Source organism: Parasteatoda tepidariorum, chromosome 4 (assembly GCF_982258835.1).
Source record: "Parasteatoda tepidariorum strain Cologne lab strain chromosome 4, Ptep-v5.0, whole genome shotgun sequence".
Lineage (NCBI taxonomy): Eukaryota > Metazoa > Arthropoda > Arachnida > Araneae > Theridiidae > Parasteatoda > Parasteatoda tepidariorum.
In genome coordinates, this window is record NC_141758.1 from 119,927,889 (window position 1) to 119,943,665 (window position 15,777).

Consider the following 15,777-nt stretch of genomic DNA (forward strand, 5'->3'; position numbering starts at 1 on the left):
GCGTAAAATATATTTTTTTAAAAATCGCGATTTCAGATACTACGTGAAAATGGGCAGCAATAACTACGGAAAAGTCATTGAATTTACGATTAAATCACACACATGAAGAGCGTCAAAAGTGAGAAGAATTTGAAAGAGTTCGTCTAGAATTCGAAATTCGCGTATACTAGTAATAATGTCGTATTAAAAATATGGTATTTTCAAAGCTATGCGTAAATCCGTAGGGTTAACCATCGAAAAAAGATCGAAAAACGACATTGAATGAGATTGTGTGCGTTAAAAACCTTACTAAGCAATTACTGATTTTTTTTTTATTAAAAAAAAATTATTATTACTTTCTTTTTTTATTATTATTTTGTTAGATTGTTGCAGCAGGCCGCTCATCGACAGTTGGCGGGCATTTATGAAACTAAACATTTTTGAATCCCTTAATTACGCGGCCTTGCCTGTTTTCGCAGCTGACTATTTCACCAACTATTTAGTTGTATTTTTACATTTTTCAAGATCTTATTATGTACGCAACCACGCAAATTATATTTTCAATAACATACTAATCAATTGTGCTAGTCATTTAATTTAGGTCTTTCTTTAAATTAAAGGTTCGTTTTTAAATTATTTTATTTTATAATCGTCGTTGAACAGCCGATCCAATTTTTGAGTTTACGACTGTTATTTTTCAACTCCATAGTCTTAGAATTTTGAAACCAATCCAGAAGAAAAGGGAAAACTTAGATCAAGTATAGGACGAAATTTTGCCTTCGTGGAGGACATTTTGGTGGAACTAACCTGCATTTGCGTTACATGGGAGGAAAACCTCCCTCGATTAGCCCGACGGCAAAGGGACTCCAACCCATGATCTATCTACCACTGAAGATATTTCACGTCAGCACTGTGGTCAATTCATGCAAATTTAGAGATTTTACTCTCGCTTTTGGACTCTCCACCTACGCTATAGCACTGAACTTCTTATATGAAAAGTTAAAACAACTATTGCTTATTTATTATTACTATTACTACTATCACTAACTATTATAACTAAAACTCTTCTTTAGATAAAATTTATTAACTTTACTATATTCCTAAGTTGAACCAGATCCAGAAGACAAGTGAACTCCTGGATCAATCGGAAGAAAATTTGCCTTCGTGGATGCCTTTTTGTGAAACTAACCTGCATTTGCGTTACGAGAAGAGGAAAGCCACGATTTTTTCTTAATTAAAATTATTGTCAAGTTTATAATAAAAGAAAGCTTTGAATTATTGCCAGTAAATTGAAAATTATCCTTTACTAAGAAATTAAAAACATCCTGCTGCTTTAAAATTACTCGATGCAAAACAGCTGACTATTTACTAAGCATAACTAGTTTTTCGAGAAAATTAATATAAGTTATTGATTGTCTTTCTTATTGTTTTCTATTTGAGTAGAGTAATGAAAAGTAAATGCAAATATGCGCAACGTGTATATATATATATATATATATATATATATATATATATATATATATATATATATATATTATATGTCGGGTAGCCCCGCCCAGTTACAAAAATTATGCTTTTTGACTGTTTTTTCAGGTGTAAATGAAAATGACCAATGCATTGACAGTAGATAAACCTCATTTATCATTTTTATCACAAAATTATTTTATTTATTACATATTTATATACTTTTAGTGAATTCTATCATTCAATAACAACAAATGTCATACTTTTTATTATTATTAATGTATATTAATATATTGAAATATTAATACCTATAACATTCAAATTTGAAGTAATAAAATAACAATATTTGCAACCGTACATTTATCGACGAAATAAAATTGGGCGGTGATATCCGACATTCATGTGAACGGGCTACCCGAAATCCATTTTTTTCTAAATTTGTAATTACTGGAACAATTTTTCACATATAAACTTCTTTCTTTGTGCAAATTAAACTTAAGACTACATACTTTAATGCTGTATGTATAGAAAAAATTATGTTTTTAGTATTAAAATGAAGTTTAATCGAAACATTCAACTAATTTTTCTTAATTACATGACTACTGCATTCAACATATTTTCAAAACTATTGTTTACCATGTTACCAGCTGTATAAATACTTGAAACTTTGAAAATAATATTTTTTTAATATAACAATTAATGTCCGATGGCCCATTGACTTGAAAAAATAATCTATACATATGAAATTGACAGTGGGCGGGGGTACCCGACACTCCCCATATATATATTTTTATTTCATAACCGTCGTTGAACAGCCGACCCAATTTCATGGGTTTAAGACTACTAATGTTCAACTCCGTAGCCTTGTAATTTTGAACCAATCCAGAAGACAAGGAAACTCCTGGATCAGTACCCCCAGAGGTATTGATTTGTTATGGGAACATGGAGGACTTTGAGACTCGACAGATTTAACGTGCATCAGTCACCATTTACTACGCGGTCATCATTAAAACCACGAGAACCTCCCACGATTAGCTTGACTGCAAGGAGACTCTAACCCATGATCCGTCTACCACTGAGGAAATTTTACATCAGAACTGCGGTCGGTGCGAGCCAGATGGGGAATTCATATCGACCAGCCACAGATGGGATTCGAACCCGGTTCACCTCATTGGAAGGCGAACGCTCTATCCCCTGAATCACCACGGCTCTGGTTGAAGGAATTGTGAAAAAGTTGAATAGAACAGTGTGAAAATCACGCTTTTGCATCATTTGTGACGAAAATCGACAAGGTAAAGAAAAAATATCCAGCACCGACCACAGTTCTGATGTAAAATATCCTCAGTGGTAGACGGATCATAGGTCAGAGTCCCCTTGCTGTAAGGGTGACCGTGGGATGTTTTCATGGTTTTCCTCACCATGTAGCGCAAATGCGGGTTACTTTCATCAAAATGTTCTCCACGAAGGCATATTTCTCCCGATACTTCATCCAGGAGTTCCTCTGGATTGGGTTCATACATACAAGGTCACGGCGTTGAGCATTAGTAGCCGTAAAACCTACATTGGGTCGACTGTTAGACGACGGTAATAAAATAACCCTCCATCCCCTTGTTAGTAGCAATAAGCAAATCACAAAACATTCGCCCTCTGCGGTACTCTCATATTATTTCACCGATCACAAATTAATTATTTAGTTTCGCAGAAAATGCAACAGTTTTTTTTTTATCGTTAATCGATGCATTTCATTGCGATGGATCAGGGATAAGAGTGTTTGGCTTCCAATGAGATGAACCGAGTTCTAGTCCCAGCGATGGCTGACTAGAACTCGGTTGCTGACCAGAAACACAGTGCTGACCAGAAATATCCTCAGTGGTAGACGGATCATGGATTGTCGTCAGGCTGACTGTGGGAAGTTTTCGTGGTTTCCCTCTCCATGTTACACGAATGCGTGTTAGTTTCATCAAAAAATCCTCAACAAAGGCAAATTTCTCCCGATAATCAATCGGAGAGTTCCTTTGTCTTCTGGATTGAGTTCAAAATGACAAGGCTACGGAGTTGAACATTAGTAGTCGTAAACCCAAATAATTGGGTCGGCTGTTCAACAACGGTTATAAAAAAATATGAATTGCCTATTCAAATGCAATTTCATTTACAGTTTATTTTCTTCTTTTTTTTGTTTATTATAGTAGTTTTACAATTAAGTAAATAGAATCTAAGCTCTCTAATGTTAATAATAAAGCAAAGTTTAACTTCATATTTTCAATGTAAAAATTAGATCTAAACTTTTACACAATTTACTCTATAAATATTGCATGTGAGATTTTCCATATGTAGGAAAAAAACTATAATTCTCAGGATATTGGAATAAACTGAAGACAAAAGAGAAAAAAAAAGTAGATTAAACGTAAAATAGACAAAGCAAAGTGAACTAGCACCTATAAAATAACATTAATCTTCAGAATAATTTGTATTAAATTTTATAGGAGGTCGCGCTTTCAAAATAACATATTCAATTTCATTCATTTTACAATAGATTTTTCTTATAAAATTTATTTAAGTTCAAAGTTATTTTTGTTTCAGATTTAATATGTTACTAATTAAAATCTTTCTTTAATTCTTTCATAATTATTGTTTTAACATTTTTTATTATTGTTTCTAAAATCTGTTTGAAGTAATTGATATAATAACATGAATGCGTTTGAATCTTCATCTTAGTGCATCAGAGCTATCGCTATTTTTTTTTGCAAAAAAAGGTCTCTTTCTTTATAATAACACAAACTTATGATTAAAATAACATTTATGATACACGCACAAATGTTTTCGAATTGTATTAACAGTCATGTGATTGGTGGACAAAAAATTATATGAAATCTTTTTTCCCTCAATAAGCAGTTTTTTTTTTATTTTTTTTTTTTTATTTTTTTTTAAAGTACTTCATTCCTTTTCTTCTTCTTTTGTCAATAGAAGAGAAATGAAAGACTAATTTTTATGCACGAAAGTAACATTTATGAAATTTAAAAAACTTTTATTCAAAAGAAAAACGATTATTTAATAAAATTTTTTCCTATCAAAGCGTAAAAGAATATATACATTGAAAAAAATCACATATTTCTTCTTTTTCTCACTTTGCGAGTCGTCATCGCATACGAAAACTAATAAAATAAAATAAAAAAACATGGAACCTATGACAATAACTAAAAAGAGATTTTTGATAAAACCGCGTGTATTTATGATAAAATCGGACGCGTCAAAAAGGGGTTCATTAACTGTACGTTTCGAGATTCTCGTTTGTGATAAGGCATTTAAGGCATCTTTAAGAATTTTCAGCACAATTTTTTCTGGTCATACAAATCAGACAATATCAGAATTACTATATACATATTTGAATTTAATAGTAAATTTTTTAAACCTAAATTTATTATTTCGCTTAGAATAATATATAATTAATTACAGCTACAGATAAGAAAAAAGTGAACCAAAAGGTTTTTTTCTTACCTTTTTTATTATTTTTTTTAAAAAAGGAAAATAGTAAGCTTTGAAAAGAAATTCCATTAAATATGAAGAAAAAAAGAAAGGTATGAATTTCCATTAAATATAATTTGTTTTTAAGAAGTTTTATGCAATCAAGCAATATTATATGTGGAACATTTTTAATATTCAGTGCGAAATAAATTTAGCAAAATAAATAAATAAAAGGAAAAATTATATTATGTAATCTATATGAATATTTTTTAATTTTTATTAATATAATTTATTTATTATTATTTTTGCATTCAGAAAAATTTATTTACATTTTCTAAACAAAAAAATGTTAATTTCTAAAAAAAAATATGGAAAAGAGTTAAGTCATTTTATACAATGTCAAAAACATACTTATTTCACTGATCAAAAGTTGAAACTGGTCCAAATAACTTTAGCCATCTTCATGCACACAGTTAAGCCTAATTTACGAATACCTCTGTGAAATTTCTCAGCTCTATCAAAGAGATACTGAAAAAAAATATTAAGTGGAACACTCTTTTTTTCCCATAATTAAATTTCCAACACAAATTAAAGTGCACTAAAATGGAATAACAAGGTGAACTTTAAATGAAACATTGCTAGCCAATTTAAATTTTATCTAGAAACACACAAAAACTTAAATAATAACAAAAATAAATGGATGGGATAGATTTTAAAATTTCACTAATTGTTCGAGGAAAACCTTTTGACCACTTTGATTCTTGTTTTCTCTTAAATCCTGTCAAAGGAAAAGAAATGTAAACAAAAATTATGTCATTAATTAAACTACACACTAATACTGAAGTAAAAAAATATTAATTATTTAATTTATTACAAAAGTACAAATTTTTTTACATCATTCTTATTGTAAAGACAAAATAGTAAAAAAATTCACCCTTTATTAACCCTTTGACGGTCAGGGAAATGAGCAGTTTTCGTTGACTTAATTCACGCAGTATTACTAGTAAACAGCATTTGAAAGTAGCAGCTGTTTTCCCCCGTCGTTCTTCCGAAAATGTCTTCCTTCTCTGGCGATGCTGTTGTTGTTAATTTACGTCGCACTAGAGCTGCACAATGGGCTATTGGCGACGGTCTGGGAAACACCCCGGAGGGTGATCCGAAGACATGCCATCACAATTTCGATCCTCTGCGGAGGGGATGGCACCCCCGCTTCGGTAGCCCGACGACCTGCGCGCGAAGTCGAGCACTTGACGGTAGCACAGTTTAACGAGGACCAATACCGCACACCCTCGGTCCCTACGCAGACTGATCCAAGTGGTCACCCACCCGCACACTGACCGTAGCCAGTGATGCTTGACTTCGGTGATCTGCTGGGAACCGTGTCTTAACGATCAGTCCACTGCGGGACTCTCTGGCGTTGCCATAGATAGCTCGCCTCACACACTTCAAAAATTTCTTAAGTATTTGTAGTACATAAATAATAGTTTTTACGTATTTTAAAATAATTAATAAACGATACTATTTAATAGTAAATTCTAAATGATAATTATATAAATAATAATCATTAATTATAAATATAAGACAAATATTAAATTGAAAGGGCTCAATAAATACAACTAATGTAAGCATTTAAATACAGTAATTACCTAAATACTGTGAACAAAGTCTTCATCAGACTCAAAACTTGATAAGCTTTCTGTATCATAATCATCATTATCTAGCTTTCGTTTATGAGCCATTTTACTTTACAAGCACCCTAAAAAACGTGCCAAAATATGCATAAAAATGACATGGTAAAAAGAAAAATTCCCACTTCATTATGAAAAGAAATTAATGGAACCCATACTGCCATCTGTACACAGTAAAACTAATTAAATTTCGCGAGTAGGATTCGTTTGCAACATAATGAATGCAGAATAATAACGGCGAACGAGCTCAACTCGTCAACATTGGGAAATATTTCACTACAAGAGTACTGCTCGTTTCTAAACATTTTGGTCGAAATCTTTCTCCCGAGCAGAACTCGTTTGCACGCATTATGAAGCACGATTCGATTGCGAGCTGAACTCGTTTAGAACCATCAAAGGGTTCATCTTACTTTGATGTGCTCATCATAAAGAAATTAGGAAAATATTTGAAACTTTTCCTCAGAAATTAGTGAACAAAATTTATTTAAAATTAAACAATAACATCATGCAACTTTATTTTAAAAAATTATATCATATTAAAAATTTTTTAAGTCGCTTACTGTTGAGTTATTAACATAATGTTGATTAATTAACATAACACCTATTCCATGAGTAGGTATAGAATTGATTATGTGCTCAATATTTATAGTACTCAAATGCTTATTACTACTTGAGCGTTCAACAAATATCTTTAAAAAAATAAGAAATATAATCGACACATAATATAAAATCTAATTACATTATAGTTAGTTAATTTAAATGGAAAGCGTACTTTTGAAATAAACAAATGTAATCTTCATATAACAAAAAATTTTATGCCACCAAAATATAAACAATTGACTTTAAATAAATTGTAAAGAATTTCATTAGCTTTACCAGCAGTTTTATTTTGTTCTGAATTTCAAATTTTTTATTTTTATTCATGATCTATTTTACAAAACTTATTCACGTACCATGTTAAAGAATATCAAAATAATATCAAGCATGTTAACTATTCCAAGTCTATTCCTGTTCATTTTTAACTATCATAATTTTAGACAATAGGCAGATTTTTATAATTTCCAGATAAGTAGCTGACCTTTAAATACTACACTCTAAGATACATTAAATCCAGAACCTTATTAAACATGAGAACTTTATAAGAGGATCCTGCAGTAATAAATTACCGTGCGTTTTAACAAAAGAAAAACTAACACCATATAACCATTGAGAAAAGTGTTAAGAATGAGTAAAATACAACAATATGGTAGGGCAGCGAGTCCATGCCCAAAAGTTTGTGGGTTTGATCCCTGCGGGTCGAAGACTCCCCACGTAGTAAATGGTGACTGATGCACGGCAAATCTGTCGAGTGGCAAAGCCATCCATGTTCCCATAACAAATCAATACCTCTGGGGCATAGACATAAAGGAGGAAGATGAATCACTTCACCTGAAGGGCGTCACGGTGAAGTTGAACATTGCAGTCTGTACTATAGGTTCGCGCCATCTAGTGACCATTTATACAACATTTTGTTCTCAAATATTTTTAAAGAATTATCAAAGAGCTTATGTTTGAAACATAACGATAAAATGTAAATAATATTTAAAAATTGAGTCTTCAACGATATCAATGCTAAAAAATATATTTATTTATAAGAAGCGACTGTGCGAAATATTATTTTATTAAATATTTCGTATTTTTACATTTTCTACAGTAACTTTCGAATAAAAATACCAAATATCATAAAGGATTTTTTGTTGAAATTTTTTTATAGAAAATTAATTTTTTATTTTCAAAGACAATAAATTGTGATTCTTTTCGTTCAAAAATTAAAAAAAACGTCCCAATATTCTAAAGTCAAATCATTACATTCATAAATCAAGGAATACATAAAAAGTTTCTAGATTAAATAATCATCTGTATGAAAAATAAATACGTATGATACATATTTGACTCAATTTTGTCTATTTGTTTGACTTAATCACATGAGTTTGAATAATACCAAAAGGTTACATGGATAGCATACAGGGTTAAAAATCAAAAATTAATGATATAAAATAATTTTTCTACTAAAAAGCAACTAAAATGAAATAATTATATTAAATATTATATGATTATTGAATACATACCTAGATTTAAGACCAGGAAGTATCAAAAATTTCTAATCTTCTATACCAACCTTTTCAATAAGAACTCTACACATAAAACTCATTCGGCTAGAATATAGTATACTCGGATTCACAATTACACTAGGCAATAACTCTTGTTTCACTGTCCGCCATTTGGCCAAGAAGTAATCTAACCAAACGTTTGAACTGTATTGGATCTTCGCAATTTCACTTAAACCCTAATACAGTTCAACATTTAGTTTACGTTTGAATCTGTTAAAAATCTGAAAATATAGCTTAAATGTTCTGAGATTTTAAAAATTATTTATAAGTTGAAACTAAATAATAAATAAAAAAGATTAAATTTACATGAAAAAAATACTATGTAAAAATATAATAAAATATGGGACAAAATTACTAAAAAAATTAAATAGTTTTAATAAAAAAATATTTTAAAGAAATATTGGAATTTATTATATCATCTAAAACATTCATTTTAGAATAAACTATAAATATTATTAAATACATATCAAAGTGAAACATCAAACAGGAAAGTAATTCTCATCACACTCTAGAAATAATAGCAAATAACAACAATACTAATTAATAATATCAAAGTTCCAGACATTAATAAAAGCATGCATTGAGAACAAAAATATTATAAAATACTTAAAAATAAATAACAAAACTGCATGTAAACCTGGAAACTTTTCCAGCTTCAGCTTGATGCAAAAATCACATGCAAACATAAAATTAATTATTAATACATTTATATATAAAAAAAATCCTGACGAAAAATTGTAAAGTTCTAGACATTAATAAAAGCATGCATCAAAAAAGAAAATATTATAAATTTTTTTTAAAAGAAAAAAATATATAAATTAAAATAACTGTATGTGTAGATATCAGTAAAAGTTTCCAAACTCCAGCCAGACGCTAAGATTACATGTGACACAAAATTAATTGTTATTACATTTATGCAAACTAAAATCTTGATGAAAAATTACAATTATAATTAATAGCATACATTGAATTAAAAAAAACTGTACATATAAATTTCTTAATAAATAAAAAGGGTACATTAAAGTACGAAAATGAAATAATTTAAATATGAATACGAACTGAGCCATCGGCCAATTTTACTTCAAAATGAGTTTCAATATCACTTGTTTTGAAGTATAAAGCACAAACAAAGTCCTTGGAAGTTAATTCTCGATCACTTCGTGGAATAGATCTCTTCCACTTATCAAGTAAACCAGTATCCTATAAGAAATGTAACAAATAAAATGTTATACCACAACTACTTCTCAGGGAAACCATGAAATTTTATACAATAATTAGGATGATAAAGAAAGAGCCTGAAATGCTATGCCAATGAGAATATTTTTTTAATCTCTTTAGTATTGGCCATGAAGACTTGACACTCAGCTTTATCCTTTTTTCCAAATTTGAAATCCTAGGATAAGTTTTGCCGTCAGAATAAAAGGAACTAATTTAATTAATCAACTACTCAAAATAACTAAGCTATTAAAAATCATAACAATTATGCACTTTATTTATGTTACTTGCATGATAATTAGAACAATATTTTTAGTAGTAAAGGTTATAATCACTATTGATTGATTTATCTATTCTGATTTTAAATACAAAAAAAAAAAAAAAAACTACTGAAATACATAAAATAAGTATTTATTTTTAAAAGAGGGTTAACTTAATATATAAAGTTAATTCATTTTAACAAATATGAAGAAACTTGGATTAACTGAAGATTGAAGTCAAAAGGTGTAATAAATTTAAACTTGTCAAAATCAAATTAATTAATTTAACAATTAAATTAACAAATAAACAGATTTAAAATTTTGATATTTAACAAATAAATTTGTCAAATATCAAAATTACATTAAATAAATTAATACATAAATGAGGTAAAAATGCTGTGTTTTGAATATGAATGGTTTAGGTTAATTTAAAATATAAATAAAAAATATGAAATGAAATTACATTTAACAAGATTTACTGAGATTACTAGAAAAGTGGTATTAAAATTTAAACAGATAAATAAATTATTATATAATAAATATTAAATGGTAATGGACGGAATGTTTCATGTGGTCAGAACAATTTCAATTGTGATGTAATCACGAAATTTTTATGAAAACATTTTTCAACAACACATGTTTACAAAAAAAGTTAATAAAAATTTTTTCAACACTCAGCAGAACATAGAACCAGAGGATATAAATATTTTAATGAAAGAAGTTTACAAGGATAAAATCATAACAGCCATTACCTTATATAATCCTTTAAGAAAAGGCAATATAAAGAAAGCAAATTCATACTTAACCAATTCAAGTGATAAATCTAATATTGTACAGAAAGAATGAAAATCCTATCAATAAACTAAATTATATTAAATGAGCTATTAACTTTTATCATTCTGCGAAGTTATTAAGTTTTATTATTTTTATTATATAAGTTAGTACAATTAATAGTAAATTAAATATAATTATTAAATTTTAATTAATTTCAGCTTTTATACATACAAAAATATTCATTTACATACAAATGTTTTAATTTAAATAATATTTATTTTATGTGCATAGTATATATTTTCCTTAATTAATCACTTCTTCATTATTTTAATTTTGAATCTAAGACATCTGATCAGTTTATCATTATATGTAACATATTTATAATATTTAATATTGTATTTTTCAATTTCAAATTATATTATATATATATATATATATATATATATATATATATATATATATATATATATATATATATATATATATATATATATATATATATATATATATCGTATTGTATTTAACGTCAATATATATATTTTATTTTTCAAAGAAATTTATCACAGAAGAATCATTGCAAAATTTTAAACAATAGCTTCATTTCATCTGCAAATGCGATACAGCTAATAAAAACAGTTTTGAAATGGAAACTATATAATGATTAATGATCATCAATTCATGACGTATGTACTATATCAATATATGACGTATAATCATAACTTAGATACATATTTAAATAGCACGTGCACATACCATTGGTGCTTGAAAAAGACTGGGTACTTTTTTCCCATCTTTTATTGTTTCTCTTCGTTGTTTCATATACCCGGTATTGCATCCTGTAGAAAAACACACTCTTGGCATTCTAAAATTGTGAATTTTATTTCAAAATTTAAAATTTTTTAAAATTAATACAGAAAATATATAGTAACACAGCGACTATTCAACTCTAACGCATGGAAAGAATGTATGGAATGCACTTTTTTTAATCCCTGAAAAGTAATCAGCGCCACGTTTTGAGCAACAAACCGGTTTATAAATGGTCAGCTGCTTTTCAAACTTCCAGAGGGGAAAGTAAACTGTCCTTATCCCCTATTGTAGTCCCTGCTCTGGGGGTACTGATCTAGGAGTTTCCTTGTCTTCTGGACTAGTTTAAAATTACAAGGCTACAGAGTTGAACATTAGTAGTCGTAAACAGAAAATTGGGTCGGCTGTTCAACGACGGATATAAAATAAAATATGTAAAATAGAGTTATAATGATGACTATAACTCTTTAATAACACTTAAGAAAACATTAAATTAATTCAAGATTAAGATGAATAAAGAAATTATTGAATAATGTGTACATTGAAATAGTGAAGAAGCTTCACCTGATTATAGAGATCGTAGAGGTAGAGATTATAGAGAGAGAGAGTTTGGATACAAATTTTAAATGAGTATTCCTCATAATTTCAAGAACATCTAAACCCTAAAATAATGATTTAAGCAGAAAAAATGTTGAAATTTTAAAACAAACCTGTTCTAAATTTTGACTAGGAAGGTGGGCAAATGACAGCTTCTAAACGATACTTATATGAAGTTAAGCTCCTCATTTCACCATATGTTTTCCAATCGTGAAGGGCAACTGTTGTTAAATTATGAAATATTTTGTCAAGATAATGTTCACACATATATATTTTAGATAATGTTTACATATATAAGCTGGAAAACAATACTTACATTTAAAAAAAAAAGAATTATAAACATACAACACACTTTTTTGAAAAATATATTTTATAATTAAAATTTATAAATGAATTTCCCTATTGAAGACTGAAATTAAAGCAAGCAAGTTCACACATATTCTCACATTATATGAAATATTCCAGTATTTTAATTCTATTAGTTTTTCTTCCCTAATATAAAAAGAGGCATACAAATAGCTGTAAAAACAATTGTTAGAATTTTTTTTTTAAGAAAAACTCCAGCCATTCAATTGAAACAGAATAATTTTTTAAATTTCGTGTCACTCGAAAACTGGAAAAAGAAAAAACACCTTTTCATTACATGAAAATTAAAAATAATACAGAGTGTATAATTTTTAAAAATACAAAAGTAAATAAACTTCTTTATTATTTAAATGTTTTTCATATTTTTTAAAAGTATTTTTAATTAATACAATTTCGGTTAGATACAATAAAGATTGGCAAGTCTGTTGCCATAATACCTATTATTTTTACATATTCTAGACAAAAATATTTCTTGCATAATTTTAATAATATTGAATGCAAACAAAGTTAAGTTTTTTAAAAAAAAACTTTCCAAAAAGAGTCATCTGTAAAAAAATTAAATTCAGAAAACAGTATCTTAATTCTTAAAAAAAAAAATCAGAAAACAAAAACAATAAATTTGATTTAATTTAGATGAAAAAATTAAAAAGCTAAATTATTCAGTTGAATAAATAAACATTTTTAATACAAATAATTATGATAACAGACAAGGCATAGTAAAAAAAAAAGCTTTATCAACTAAACAGAACATTCAAAGTAGATGATTTCCTTTCGAAACAGTCTTCAATCATAAACAAGTGTTGCCATCCACGAATTTCTATTGTGTTGCTTAAAAAAAAGTAAATGAGTCCTGACAAATATGACATCAATTAAGGGCAGCGGTTATAAGTTAAAAAAAAGTTTATATTTTTATTAGTTTATTTTTACAATCTTTATAGAATCTTTTAAGAGTATTTAACACTTTAGTTTAAAATATGACAGAGCAGAAGAGAAACATTTTAGGGTAAATTTCAAGAACCACTATTCTGTTCCTCAAACTTATCACTTTAAATACTATTTTTCTAAAATACTATCAAAACTTATAAATAAATAGTATTGGGAATGCTATTTTTTTTTCTTTCTTCTTATGATTTTATATTTTTGAACTTGGAAAGTATCTACCTAATGTTCATTTAATACACAAAAATTATGTTAACTTTGACATCTTCAAAAAAAAAAATATTTTTCAGACAGACACCAAATTATAAAAACGACTAAAAAAATAGACACACAGAAGAATGAATTTTGTGAATGATAATAAAACTATAAGCTACAAGTGTAAGATTTCTTTCTTTTTGGAGACTTACATATTTGAAATAAAAGGTGAAGTTATTTTTGTCTTATGTATTACAAATTATACAAACATTTATTGTACAGCAATTTGGAATTCAAAGATTAAAACCTAAGCTTCATTCATAAAAACGAAATATATGAACTGATTGAGATACTTACACTTAACACTAACAAAGTGCTTAAACAAGTGAAGTGATGGAAGTATGAAAAGACAATTAAATTCTTTTCCGCCAAATTTGAATGGATTTCTGTAATCTAATTGCAAATGATAATGGCAGTGTGTAAATGGAGCTCAGTTTCAACATCACTACAAGCAATTGTTAGAAAAATAATATTGATCAAATTAGCTTCAGATTCCTCATTATATTAAAATAGAAAAGCTATAGATTTTAATTTCAATGTTTTCACTGCTAACATAGAACACTGACAAAAATGAACCAAAAAAGGGTGAAAGTTGCAAAACGTTTTTATATGAGCATGATATTTGCATATAATCTAGTGAATAAATAGTTCAGTTAAAATCAACAGTGTGCTGTTTTTAAAAATATTTCATGTCATTATCAAATTTCAAAAGTTAATAGAAAGTAAAGAAAGGTAAAGGAAATAATTGTAACTAGTTTTTTGAGTTAATTAAATCAAAATTACTAAAGTTATTCTAGAAGGAAAAAAATTCAATTTTTAAAATAAACTCTTATTCTCATATACAGAAGCGATAGCGTAAATTTGATTTTTTTAAATAAAAAAAGAGAATGCTTATTTTTTTTCAAAAAATATACAAATTAAATAACTATTCCTTTAATAAAAACTTGAGATATTGTTAAATTTAAGATTTTAAGAGGAGATAGTTGAAACTAAATCTATTCTGTACATAATACAAGATAAGTCAGCTCCTAAGTTTTACTGCTCAATGCACAAACTAAAAAAAAAAAAAAAAACCTAAATTATTTTTAATGTAATCATCATATTATCACCTAACATTTATTCCTAATGATTTAAAGGAATAACCTTAAATATGCTAATTAGAGCAGATAATATTTAAAGTAACTAAATCAGACATAAAAACTTTTTGTCTGTTAAAACTTAACTTCTCTGAATCTCTATGCATTTTTTTCCCCTCACAGATTCAAATTCTTAATCTTCAAAGTGGACATCTGTAAAATATGGCCACAGTAATTTAGTCTGAACAGCCATTGAAAGTTAATGTGTTAATTTTAATTTTTGCATATTTGATCATAGGTTTGGAACTATTTAAGCAAATCAAAATTTTTTTTTTTAAAAGATATGAAACTCATTCAATTATTGTAAGATAATATTATACTCATAATTTATTGTAAGATAATTTCATTGAAAATGTAATTCAATATAATTTTTTTTAACAAAATATTTTAATAATGAGCAAAACATTTTCAATTCTGAGCTACAAAAAGTTTTTCATCATTTTAATCTAAGTAATTTTAAAAATGAAAAATCCAAAGATCAATTAGAATCAGTGAAAAAGTATAAAATTTCGAAAAAAGTCTTATTTTATATATTCTTTCCTATATTAGTGATTAATCCTGAATTTTGCATTTCATTATTAAAAATTATAGTTTTAAACAATGTCAAAATTTATATACCTTACAATTCACACATTATACAAAGAAAATTATTCTGTTTTACAATACAGAAAGTTATGAACCTCGTTAC